Source organism: Lepidochelys olivacea (genome assembly GCF_965140295.1).
Source record: "Lepidochelys olivacea isolate rLepOli2 genome assembly, chromosome: 9".
NCBI classification, from domain to species: Eukaryota; Metazoa; Chordata; order Testudines; family Cheloniidae; genus Lepidochelys; species Lepidochelys olivacea.
In genome coordinates this window covers 39,875,366-39,889,692 of record NC_140419.1, presented here as the reverse complement: position 1 = coordinate 39,889,692, position 14,327 = coordinate 39,875,366, and the positions used below count along the sequence as shown (strand labels likewise).

The window sequence follows — 14,327 nt, the reverse complement described above, 5'->3', positions numbered from 1 at the left end:
TATGTGGGGCATTGTGTAGTTGTGGTGGTGGGGCTGTGGGGAAGGGCACTGGGAGGGAGGAAGGGGAAATCTGTGTGTATTGGGAAACTAGCAAGTGGGGGGTTCTGTGTGGGATGCTGGGCAGCTGTGGTGGGGCTGTGGACAGGGGGGCGCTGGGCAGGAGTGTGTTCGCTGTGGTAAACCCAGGACAAACAGCTACAAAAGGGGGGGTAGTAATTAGTCCCGGGGGTTTAAAAGGCCCCTCCCTATCCACTGAGGAGAGAGAACCAGGGGCAATAAGATTCAGCTGGAAAAGGGGATGCTAGGGAACCAATTAGGTTCAGCTGACTCCAACTACTTGGGACCGTTTTAAACCCTCCCCTGGGTGGTAGGAGGGGGAGAGTGAGGGAGTGAGAGGAGCAGGGAAGTTGCCAGTAGGCTGTTTGCAGCAAGACACCAGACCTTCCCAGTAGGGAGGTTGTACTCGCTCCCCAGAAGGGAAGGAAAAGAAGCACAAGGGACTGACTGAGGAGAGGAGTAGCAGGACCCTGTGCCACCTATAAGGATTCGCCTTGCCCCAAACCTGAGTCTCCAAGACTAAAAAGGACTGAGCCTACTGAAGCGAACAAAGTATTTTGCCACAGCGCACAGCACTGTGCATTTGTGGTGGAAGGGTTGTGGGAGGGTTCTGGACATAAGGGATCCAGGGGCACTGGGCAGGGGAGCAGTGTGGCACAGCATGTGCCCCCGCTCATGGCTCCGGCCGGGGCTGTGCACCTGTGTCTGTCTCTTCCCCATTCCCCCCCACACTCTCCCAGTGTGTCCTGATATTTCACTCTTGCGATCTGGTCACCCTAGTGCCAGTCGACTCGGGTTTGGGCTGCGTGGCTGTTTCATTGTTGTGTAGACTTCCAAGCTCAGACTGGAGCCCAGGCTCTAGGACCCTGTGGGGTGGGAGGGTCCCAGAGCGCTGGTGAGTCCAGAAGTCTACACAGCAATGAAACAGCTCCACAGCCAGCTAGCACGGGGGCAGCCTGGGTTTTTCTTTGCTGTGTAAACATATGCTGAGTTAAGAATGGGGGAGTAAGCAGCACAATTGTTAGCTTTAAAGTGTTAAGCATTAAAACAACTGCTTCTGGTTCCAGCAGCTCTCTCAGCAACACCATCAGGAGAAAGCAGAAGGAACTGATGTCACCCTAACAGTGGGAATCTTTTCCCATGGTCATGACACACACAGGCGAAGGGTGTTCTCTCTTCTTCCTTTTTTAAAAAGTCAAAATCAAAACAAAATGATTTTTAATCACTCCCCCAAAATCTCAGAGCATCATTATGGTTAGTACAGCTACACGTCCACTGAGTGGGTTGTTGGAATGTAGCATCTATGCAAATAGTATTGGGCCAAGGCGAGCAGGTAGCATGCCTCTGAGGAAGTGTTGAAACTTCATAAGCAGCATCATATGCTATACTGTCAAAAAAGTACAGCATGGATACTCTTGGCTTTGGTTTCTAGGTGCTAGCAGATGTGCAGAGCCTTGGCCATGCTACCAGTCTGCCTGGTCATGCCCCATTGTGACTGTAAAGTATTGCAGATATCCCTTCTTTAGTAATCAGAGACCATTATTTTCAGCACTGTGGATACCCTGGGAAAGGTGGCCCTATACTCTCTTAAGCATACCAGGCAGAGGCAACCATGGTTTAGTTCTAGATTCCAAACAGCCATTAGCTCAACCAGATGAATGCTCTCCTGCTTTTGAGTTGTTACTCTATTGGATCTAAAGAACAGGAGCTAAATTATCTGCTAGTGCCTAGACAATTTAGCCCCCAAAGTCCAACATATTTAAAAAAATGGATTCTTAGGGGTTTTGAGATGAAAATGCATTTCACTGCTCATCCTGCTGGCTCTGTCTTCTGAGCCAGCAGGGTAGTGAAATTGACAAGATGCTTCTCTCTAAGCACTTCAGAGAGGTTAATTTGCCTAATTTGATATCCCTCCAGTTCACAAGAACTGTGTAGAGAAAGCAGAGAAATGGCATGAGATTCAACATTTTGCAATTTAACTGCAAACATTTTCATACTGTTTTAGCCCTCATTTTGGATGATTGATGGATTGTCTGTTCCCTACTGCAATGAATCATTTTAAAAGAAAATGCCATTTGGCAGTGAGATAGAGGTGCATGTATGTGTCAAATGTGGAGCCTTGAGAATGTCCCGTAAGCCAGTGGTTCAGGCCCGTGAGGTTCGCAGACTATGTTTTAAATTTCTAAAGGGGTCTGCACCTCCATTTGAAATATTTTAGGGGTTTGCAAATGAAAAAAGGTTGAGAACCACTACCTTATGCTATACAACACCATAGAGTTTTGGAGTGTCAGTAGGGGAAGTGGAATGGATTAAGTGTCCTGGTATTTTGACACAGATAAAAAGCTACTTGCTTTTACTTATGGTGGTTATAAAAAAGAAAAAAAAAACAGAGATAAAATTTAAGCTTCACAGATACAAACAATGCATTAACCTAATCTGCTATGCCATTCCTATCACTAATGAAAGAAATTATATATGTGAACAAAGTGTTATTTATTAGCATAATCCTAGAGGTGATCCAAAGCAGATAAAAGGCAGATGAATTGCCAGTTACAAAGGAACCATACCATAGTAAATGAACACACTATTTATGGCAACATTTAATTCATGTCTTAAAGGACAATGCAAAGGCTTATAAATCAGTCTGTTAGATTTGCCACAGAAAGAGGACAATCTAAAGCCCAGGGCAAAGTAGTTTTGCATTTTTCATTTCAATCCTCTCCCTATTTGCCACCTGCTGGGACGTTCCTAATGACCAAAGACCAGAGCTCTGGAAACCAGTTAATTCTCCTAGCCTAGGCTTTATATACCTTTCATGAAATTAACAATTACATTGCCACTCCTTCCCAAATAACCCCAACTCTACCTTTCTTAAAGGCACCCACCAAAATAACCAAGAGTCACAAAGAGCAAGAAAAGCAGAATCAGGGCTTAAGCGTTTGGATCATACCCACACTACAGAAGAAGAAAGCAATGTTACTACCATATGTTAAATGCCCACAGCCATGCTTGGACCCCACATTTTACACTGAATTCCCTGCAATGGAGAGTTTTGCTTTTAAAAAAAAGAAAAAGGTATGATAAGGCACTTTCATGTCAATTTCAACAAAAAGATCCTTTTACCATCTATGGGCCTAATTTTGCAAACACGTATGTGAGTAATTCTGCTCACAAGAATAGTTCTATTAACATATACCTCTTAGGTTTTAAATAGGGGTACAGTTTAATGAACTACTGCTGTAATTTTACAGCGGGGGAGAAAGAAGAAAGCTCTTGTATTCCTAATATTTATCACGAAGTTACAAAAACTACATTTGAATCCAATTCTTCATTGTTTACTGTTTATTGGTTTAACTGACTATATCAAAACAAGAAGTTTACCCAAAGGTCATTTGCCATCAAACAGCTCAAGATGTAGAGCTGGTCAGAAAAACTTTGATGGAACTATTTTCCATCAGAGAATGCGCTTCTGTCTAAATCAAAATGTTTCACAAAATCACCCTTATTTTGCACAAATAATCAGGAAAAAATGTTACAACAGTGTTGAAACATTCTATTTCAACATTTCTGGAATGAAACATTTTGATTTTTCATTTCAATTCCTTTTTATTTTGCATTATATTACAATATCCTTTATCCGGCTTGTCTTCATCTGTCCCTCCATGAACACAAGTCTACACCACACCATTCCGTTTTGTTGTGAGCACGTTCTTTCCATTTCTGGCCAAAGAGTTTTGTCATGGGATCAGCCCAGCGCGTTTTCGGTCTGCCCAGCGGTCGTTTGTGGTCTCTGAGGATCCAGTCACTGATGTGGGTTATCCACCTATTTTCTTGCCTGTGGACTACATGACCCACACATCTCCACTTTGCGTCGTACATCACCTGCACTACATCAGTCACCTCTGTATGCCTTCTGATCTCCTCATTCAGTATGTGATCACGGAGCAAAATCTTACACATTCGCCTTTCCACTGCTCACTGAGCGACAGCGAATTTTTCTTCCTCCACTTTCGTCATTGACCAGCTTTCCACTCCATATATCATTGCTGGCAGAACAGCAGAGTTAAACAGTTCTTTGCTTTTCTTCATGGGCAGTTCATCATCCGTTAGACATCTTTATTTTGTTGAAACTTGCCCACCCCACCTTTTTCCTCCTACTGCATTCCCCTTCAAAAGAGTTGTCTCTTTTCAGCTGGTGATCCAGGTAAATATATTTGTCCACCTTCTCGATTACTTTCCTGTTTACAGTGATAATTCCTGCTGCACAATGCTCATTCTGCAATCACTTAGTCTTCAATGTGTTCACTTCCAACCCGATATCAAGTGAAAGTATTTGGAGTTGCTGCAATTCATTCTCCAGTTCTGCTACGTCCTTTGCCAATATTACAGTCGTCAATGAAGAGAAGATGTGTTAACTGTTCTCCGTCAATTCTGATTCCTTCTTCCCAGTTCAATTTCTTGAACAGCGACTCCAGTACTGCTGCCAACAGCTTCAGTGAGATTGTGTCACCTTGTCTGACTCCTCTATGTATAATAACAGGACATGGAATAATGTTATCTCTGTCGAACAACTGCGGTTAATTTCTTCTGGAAGAAATATTATGATATCGTATGAATAAAAAGGCAAAATCAAAATGTTTCAGTTGGATCTACTCATAACAATTTTTTTCCAGAATTCCCTTTCACAGAGTTTTTTTTAAATTTACAAAATTTATTTCTAATTGGAATGAAGACAAATATCAAAATCTCAAAATCCTTTATGAAATATGGTTTCTGTCCTCTGCACACTTCTACTGAGATGTGCTACTCTTGAGGAATACAGTACTTTACACCCACATAATACATCTACTTGACACAACAGGTCACCTGACTTTGGCTGCAAAGACAACCATAACATACTATTAATATGAGAATCAAGCATACAACTCCCATTACCATTTCTTTGTAGAAACTTCCACATCCTAAATAAACATGCCAAATTTTCCAGATCAGCACCAAGTATCAAATTAGGCAAGATAATAACTCTAACTACCAACCCAAGTGCAGCGTCTTTTGGACTATTAAGTGTGCTTCCAAATTTAATTACCACCTTGCTACTTTCCACAACTGTCAGAAAAGTACTCTCTGGCTAAATCTGCACTACACACCATTGGTGGCCTTGCATAGTGTACGTGTAGCTACACACCACAGTGAAAAGCAGGCTGCATCCACACTGTGCGGTGTTCCTTGACGGCTCAGTGAAAGGTTCTGATAGAGGGGTGGTGGCAGGGCTGGATTACCCAATAGGCAGACTAAGCACATACTTAGGGCACCAGCAAAGCAGGGGGCACCAAAAAAAGAGTTGTTGTTTTTTTAATTTGATATTTGATATTTCAAAAAAAGCATCGAAATAGTCATCATGGGAAAAATCAGAATTTTGTTAGACTTCCTTACACTCTACTACACACCCTTCCCCCATTTTCCTGTTCTCTTTTTATTACTTATCACCACCTAAATTAGGGGGGCGTCCTACTAACATAGATTGAAATAATGCGAGGAAATCAGATCCTGTCATGTATTGCAATAAATTTATGTTTTATTATTGATAGAGGAAAGGCTTCAGCAACTCCCCACTGCCACAGACTTTCATCACAGGGAGGAAAGGCTCTGATGTGGGGGAGACACTGGAGAGAGGCGCCTTTCCCAATTGCCTCCCCCCTGCTAGAGCCTTTCCTCTCTGCTGGAGTATTACCCTGCTGTGGGGAAAGCCTCCAGGAATGGGAAGCTGCCATTGCCTTTCCTTGCTGCCGCCACATGGGTACAGCCTCTCCACCGTGCTGGAGTCTCTCCCTGCTGTGCAGAAAGGCTCTGGTAGCACAGAAAGGCTCAGAAAGAACAAATGCAAAGTAAAACTCACAGTATATTCAACTGTTCTGATGTAATCAGGTGCTTTCACAGTCAGAAGACATGTGGTAAACTGGGAGGCTAGATTTCACAGGTGTCTCCTCCATTGGGAAAATGAGCAAACTGAGAGGTATCTAGTTCATGTTCACATAGTCCTGTTTAAAGAGGACTACGTTAACACCAACTAGGTACCTTTTTGTTTGCACCTCAAGCATTCACACAGAGGAGTTACAGCACAGGACGCTAGTGAGCACAGCAGTTCTCACCTCCACAGTCCAAACTGCAGGGCCATGTAAACAAGCCTTAAGACTGAAAACAAGGGGCAGAAAAATATGGCAACACCTGTGCTCAGGAATAACCTCACCCAAAAGGTTTACTTTCTCCAGAAGACAGAAGGCAATTTAAAGGCACAGCAGGACCACTGAACACTGTGAACTCCTGGATAAAGCTCTCAGCTACAGGACAGAGAAGGGAAGGAGACAATAAAGGAGAAAAAAATCTCTGAGAGCATTGCTAAGATTAGGTTCTGACCTCCTGGTTGATGAGAAAGAAACAGGGAAATGAACCAGGGTGATCCCTGCTTTTAAAGGGAGTGGGAGAGGTCCATACCAATAGGCCACACACAGTGTTCAGAAACAAAACAAGAAAACAAAAGCTACATATAGAATTCCTAAAGGGAGAAACCTAGGTATTAATTCCTGCCAACCCACATAAAAAATACTATTACTGTAAAACTACTGCCAGTAGCTTAGCTCAAAACACCAAAGTTTATAACAGTGATATTGCAGTGCCTGGGATGATTACTGTTGAATAATTTAGTATTTCTAAATAAAAGAGTGCCAGAGAGAGAGATTAAAAATGTGAAGAGATAACAAAACACAGCTCAGATAGACAGACTGTTCCATATGCTGAGACATGAAATAAACTAGAGAACACAGTGGGTTCTGGTTCCTTTAGGGGGAGACTGTCACAAAGTTTGTTTTCCTTTCTCCTCTTTTTAAACTGCCAGTAAGAGGATAACATAGACACTAGGGAGGGATTCTCCCTCCTGCTACAGCCAAGGGCCATAAAACCCCTGGAGCTGGCCAAGGGAAAATTCTCCTGGAGCAGGCATATTGTGCCCTACAAGCCCTTTTCCCACCTGCACTTTCACATAGGTGTCACGCTGGGGGCAGGAACAGGCCCCCATGCTACAGGGATTTGGGACAGTGCTGCTACTCAAAATCAGCTTGCAATAGGATACTGTAGTTTAGACATCCTTCAGGGCTATTTTAATTACAGTGAGGGTACAGTTAGAATGTAAACTGACCTCCCTTGGCAGAACGGCTTTGAGAGGGCAGGTTGAGCAGTGACTGAGCCAGATGACCATCCCCTTAGTAAAATCCCCTCCAAATGTGGGTACAGCTGCATGAATCCTCCTGCACTCATAGGGAAAATCTGACCCTACATGGAGACTTAACTGGGCAAAGGATATTTTCTCTTATGAATATTCAAAATATACAACTTCAACGATCCAGCTAAGGTAATCTTCAGAGATCAGGATGGCCCAGAGAAACATCTTCAAGTACAAATATGAGTACACTGATAAACTCTGGGTCCTTATGAATAAAACATGCTAATCCAGTGCTCAGACACTCCCGGAGCGGAGGTAAGGGTTTTTCAAAATGCTGGCTCAGACCCATAACAGAACTAGTTCTGAGGAAACTGATTAACTACACCATACGAACTCTGGCAGCCCTAGGGAGTTATCTCAGACAGTATGTCACAGGGAAATGGAGGGGCTGAAAGGCTGAACCAATGAAAACTGAGATTGTGACCATTAGTCAAGAAAACCAGGATGAGGTGAGATGCCTGTCCACTGCTAGAACAAAACCTACATGAGTGTCTAAAAGAAGCAAGGAATCATCAGGCAAAGTAGTCTTCTAAAAATAATTGCACTTAGTAGTTTAGGATGGGGAAAAAGAACAACGACCAAACGATAAACCTTTATCTTGGTTAAAACCTAAAATGGTACCTAAGCTATAGGCAACATGCCATCCATTTCAGAGAATTTATGTCTCTCATTAGGAATTATTGCTTTTTGAAAACACCTTCCTTTAAAGAACACTCTACAAGTCAAACGCAAAATGCAGAATAGGGAAGGAGAAGAAGGGATTTACCAATAAACTAAAATTAACTGGCACAGCTTGCCAATGAGTCAGAGAGGGTGATAGCACTGGGATGTTAATCTGGGTCTCTTTCCACAGGGTGTTCTGTAGATTCATTAACCGATGTTTGTACAGCACTATGAACATGTAAACCCTTACTTAAAGGCTTAGTTTTATTATTAATTGGCTTACAACAATTTGTGTTTAACTATGTTTTAATCTGTACTGTATGCATTACAAAATGAGTAATTAGGCTACTTTATCACTGGTGTAATTGTTCATGGTTGAAATTAATAAACAGCTGTGACATTCAACCCAGGACATTTACAAGCAACATTCCTTTTCTCAGACTAAACTGGGACAACATAACCAGGGCCCTCATGTACTCTAATTGTTTGACCATGAAATTTCTGCAAATTCTGCTCTAGATTCCAATCATCATCCGCCCTTTACAAAATTAAGGCCCTGATCCTGCAATTTACAATGTGTAATTTATGACTGTGTGACTGTGCTGAGCCGTACTGGCTCCAGTGAGTCCTGCACGGCTGCAGAGTTTGCAGGTTGTAAACTGGAGAAACAAAGCCTAAAATTTACAGCCCATTTGATTGCAAGGAAAATCTTCCAAATGAGAACCAAGTGCAAGCCAACACTGCTGTATGCTTGAGTATGCAAACAGCCTAAAACAGTAGTTAAAAATAAGGTGGTCTACCCCATTCAGTTCAATGGGCTAAGGACTAAAAATTGAATACTGTTAAATACTTCACTATTAAGTATTTTAACCTGCTGATTAGGTTCTCCCACAATCCCACCTACCCTCCCCAAGTCTCCCACATCAAAATAACCAGCTGTATCCTACCCACCCACCAAAACCTCTCCCTGACAACTACTACAATGCAGTTATGTATTTTCAATATAGAATTTTTCAGCACAATGACAATGTAAAATTAAGGGCCTCATCAAACTATTTAATATTAAATTTAATTCAGACACATAAGCCTGTATGGGATGTACTTTTCATGTTTACACTTAATTAAATAAAAACTGGGGCTGTCAAGTGAATAAAAAAAATAATCATGATTAATCACACTGTTAAATGTAGAATATATAAATTATATATTTTATAAATATTTTTGAATGTTTTCCACATTTTCAAATAGATTGATTTCAATTACAACACAGAATACAAAGAGTACAGTGCTCACTTTATATTTATTTATATTATAAATATTTGCACTGTAAAAATAAGAAATATTATTTTTCAATCAATACTTTAATACAAGTAATGTAGTTCAATCTCTTTATCATGAATGTTCAACTTACAAATGTAGAATTATGTACAAAAAATAACTGCATTCAAAAATAAAACAATGTAAAACTTTAGAGTCTACAAGTCCACTCAATCCGACTTCTTATTCATCCAATCACTCAGACAAACAAGTCTGTTTACATTTGCAGAAGATAATGCTGCCCACTTCTTGTTTACAGTGTCACCTGAAAGTGAGAACAGGTGTTGGCATGGCACTGTTGTAGCCAGTGTTGCAAGATGCACTAAAGATTCATATGTCCCTTCATGCTTAACCACCATTCCAGAGGACACGCGTCCATGCTGATGACGGGTTCTGCTTGACAACGATCGAAAGCAGTGCAGACAAATGCATGTTCATTTTCATCATCTGAGTCAGATGCCACCAGCAAAAGGTTGATGTTCTTTTTTGGTGGTTCAGGTTCTGTAGTTTCCTCATCAGAGTGCTGCTCTTTTAAGACTTCTGAAAGCATGCTCCACATTCCGTCCCTATCAGATTTTGGAGGGTACTTCAGATTCTTAAATCTTGGGTCGAGCGCTGTAGCTATCTTTCAAAATGTCACATTGGTAACTTCTTTGCGTTTTGTCAAATCTGCAGTGAAAGTGTTCTTAAAAGGAACAACCTGCTGGGTCATCATCTGAGACTGCTATAATATGAAAAATATGGCAGAATGCGGGTAAAACACAGAGCAGGAGACATACAATTCTTCCACAAGGAGTTCAGACACAAATTTAATTAATGCATTTTTTTAGTGAGTGCTATCAGCATGAAAGCACGTCTCTGGAATGGTGGCCAAAGCATAAAGGGGCATATGAATGTTTAGCATATCTGGCACATAAATACTTCGCAAGTGCCATGCAAACGTCTGTTCTCACTTTCAGGTAACATTGTAAATAAGAAGCGGACAGTGTTGTACCAATAAAATAAAAATCTTATTAAAGGGAAAAAGGCAAAATACCACATTTATTGTGAATACAGAAAGAATCATAGTAAGCAGTTAGTTATAGCAATAACATTCCATTCAATCTCATATTTATTCTCACATTCATTCATACAAACACACACACACACACAGGTTCTGCAAGGTTGTTATCATAGTTACCAGCCTTAGAGTTGCTCATGCCAAGCCACTGGCCAGGTGGCCTGGACATGAGGAGGGAGCAGGGCCTTGTCAGATGCTCATCTGATGCTCCTGGAAGTTGGTTTGCAGAATCAGACCCCAAAGTTCTCACTTTTTAGAGTCTATTTTTATAGGAATTTCTTCCTATGCCAGTCTATGGGAATTGCTTCATCATGCTGTTGCTGAATCAATCAGCAGATAGCACATTCCTGACGGCTCCAAGATGTTATCTTGTTCTTTGGTTCTCCCATTCTTGAGGCTGTTGGGTGGATTACAGTCTGCCCTCCGGGGGGTCCTCTGGTTATTTCCACTTGACGCCTTTTTCAGCCGATGGACACTGGATTCTTAGGCTGGCACCTCCCTGATCATTCAGTTATTATCCACACCAAGCATCCATCCACATACATCCTCTATCTCTATTTTAATCACAATTGTTAATACAACAAAAGGGCGGGGAGTCTCTGGGTGCTGTTTCTGTTGTTAGAGTATTGCTTTGAGTCTCTCTCTCTGTGAATTGCTTTGAGAACAGACTCTGTCTTAGAATGTACTAACACAATTAGCAGCTTGCAAGTTTCACACATAGAGGGAGAGAAACAGCACCAAAAACCAAGAGACCTCTTAATTAGTAATACCCTGGGATTTAAACTCTGGGGAATCAAACTCATTTGTGATTTTAATACAGAACTTCTTTAATATGATCCAACAACAGCATTATCACCTGTAAATGTAAACAAACTTACTTCTCTTAGCGATTGGCTTAACAAGATGTAGGACTGAGTGGATGTAGGACTCGCAGGTTTTAAAGTTTTACATTGTTTTGTTTCTGAGTACATATATGTAACAAAAAAAATCTACATTTGTAAATTACACTTCCACAATAAAGAGATTGCACTAAAATACTTTTATATGGTGAATTGAAAAATACTGTTTCTTTTGTTTATCATTTTTACAATGCAACTATTTGTAATAAAAATAATATAAAGTGAGTACTGCACACTTTTTATTCTGTGTTGTAACTGAAATCAATATATTTGAAAATATAAAAAAATCCAAAATATTTAATAAATTTCAATTTGTATTCTATTGTTTAACAGTGTGATTAAAACCGTGATTGTGATTTATTTTTTAATCGCAATTAATTTTTTGAGTTAATTGCATGAGTTAACTGCAATTAATCGACAGCCCTAATCAAAACCTTGATTTTTAAAAATGTATCTGAAGCTGTTGCAGAATCTCCAGTATGCAGCAGTTCAGTATGACAGGATCCAGGTCTCTTGCCTCAGAACTGAGATCTAGCTTGCTGCAGAGTATACAGGACCTTCAGCATAACTATTGCAACAATGTAACAATTCTGGGCCAGATCTCAGCTGGTATGAATTGGGGAAGCACTGAATCCTTTTAATGACAGTATTTAAAACACATTAACACACTGATACAATACATCAGCTTTGTAGCTAGATAACAATACCCTAAAAGACACAATCTCCCTTCATTAAAAAGAAAACAAGTTTTGACATCTCACTGCATTTTGTATTAAAACAAGAAAGTGTTGGACTAAACTAAGAATTCTATCTAAAGAGTATTTTTGAAAACCTACGTTAGTTAAAAATTTTAGAACAGGAAGACCTAGTTAATTAAATATAAACAAAAACATATGGAAATGGGGAGAGGGGACGGGGAAAACTCACTATGAGATACACTAGGAAACGAGACATCACTTGAAGTATTTCCTCACTACAAGTGTTATTCTATTTTCAGATGCATGCCTATCTCAGGAAATGTGTCATGTGAACCAAGCTTTAATCATATAAATATGCCATCTTTCTAGAAATGTGCAGGCAAGTTTCTGCTGATACCACAAAATGCACAGAAGATGGAAGCATACGACAGGATGGATTACTCAATGATTGCCTGTTCTTCTTCATTCCCTCTAAAGCATCTGGCATTGGCGACTTTCGAGAACACTTCAATCTCTTTGATCACTCGATTACAGACCTAAAAGTTGCAATTCTTCAACAAAAAACTTCAAAAACAGACTCCGAGAGACTGCTGAATTGGACTTAATTTGCAAACTGGATACAATTAACTTAGGCTTGAATAAAGATGGGTTTGGATGGGTCATTACACAAAGTAAAACTATTTCCCCATGTTTATTCCCCCCACTCACCCCCCTCCCACTGTTCCTCAGATGTTCTTGTCAACTGCTGGAAATGGCCCACCTTGATTATCACTACAAAAGGTTCCCCTTCCCCCCCCTCCGCTGGTAATAGCTCACCTTAAGTGATCACTCTCATTTCAGTTTGTATGGTAACACCCATTGTTTCATGTTCTCTATGTATATAAATCTTCCCACTGTATTTTCCACTGAATGCATCCGATGAAGTGAGCTGTAGCTCACAAAAGCTTATGCTCAAATAAATGTTAGTCTCTAAGGTGCCACAAGTACTCCTTTTCTTTTTGTGAATACAGACTAACACAGCTGCTACTCTGAAATCTTTCAGAAGACAGGATACTGGGCTAGATGGACCATTGGTCCAACCCAGTATAACCATTCTTATGTTCACAGTTGAACAACTGTTCACGCCACTCACAGCTTTGCAAAGTGTAAATGGTTATTTTTTCCTCTCTCTTTTCTTTTCAAATTTCTGAAATAAGTTTTTTTTTTACCTCTTAGGTAAAAAATTCCCTTTCTTAATAAGATACTCTGTATAAAAGTAACAAATAAAGCCTAATATAATGAATGAAGCCTTCAGACAATGCTTAGCATGGCATTATACAAACAACAACTGCTCAGTTATATGTTTGCTACTGCATGAGACATGTGCATCCCACATGCAGCTCTTAGGCATTAATATTAAAACACATGATTTAAATAAGGGACACAAACCCAAATGAGTTTCATCTTCATTTCCAAAAGCAATAGCCAAGTTAGGCTATTAGATACAGAAAAACGAGCAACTAGAGGTTCAGTGGGATTCTGGCTTCTGAGGAGAGTGATGATTTTGTGTTCTGTTCGGAGTGATTTTTACCGGTGTGTGGCTTGATTCAGTGCTTGCTGATATCCCTTAACAATAAGGGAGTGGAGGGGACTTAGCTAGGTTTAAAAGCTAGTTACTAGGGAACACTGAAGCAGGGAAGAGCTAGCAGCTAACAACAGTTTCTGTGAGTGTAAAGTTGGCCTTTTGGCAGGGAGAGGGTTTTTTCCACCCACTTCCCTTTCTTTTTTTTAGGAATAGGGTCTACCAAGAAAAGACAATGATGGCTACTGAAGCAGCACTAGAAGTGACCCTGAGGAGAAGAGGAGACAAAGGTGATGGTTGGATGCAGAAGTTAAAGTATGTAAATCAGTGGTTCCCAACTGATTACACATTGTGGGCCACAATGTGTTACCTGGGATGCAGGAGCCAGGTGGCAGGGCAGCAGCAGCCTGGACCCTGACCCTGGACCCCTTCTGCATGGGGCTGGCTGGACCCCCACTGCATGACTGCCCCAGACACTGCAGAGTAGGCTGGCAGCCCCAGACCTGCACCCCCACCACATGGCTACTCTGGACCCTGGAGCTTGCAGGGCCAGCCAAGAACCCTGGTCCAAAACTCAGGAGTTTACTGGTCCAGGCAGCTGCCCCGGGCTCCAGAGCTTGCGGGGCTGGCCAAGAGCCAAGGACCCTGCAGGGTGGGCCAGCCGGCTGCCCATCCCAGACCCCCAACCAGCTTCCCTGGACCCCACCATGTGGGGTGGGCTGGGAGCCCTGGACCTCTGCTGTGCAACTGCCCCAGAGCTTGCAGAGCTGGTCGGCTGCCCCGGGCCCCCGACTCC

At 41.3% G+C, this 14,327-nt stretch overlaps 1 protein-coding gene across 1 annotated transcript in view; it reads right to left on the bottom strand.

Annotated features, from left to right (window-relative positions):
• SPSB4 (splA/ryanodine receptor domain and SOCS box containing 4) overlaps positions 1–14,327 on the bottom strand; it is a 320,483-nt gene that overhangs the window by 247,670 nt on the left and 58,486 nt on the right. The window lies entirely within an intron of this gene.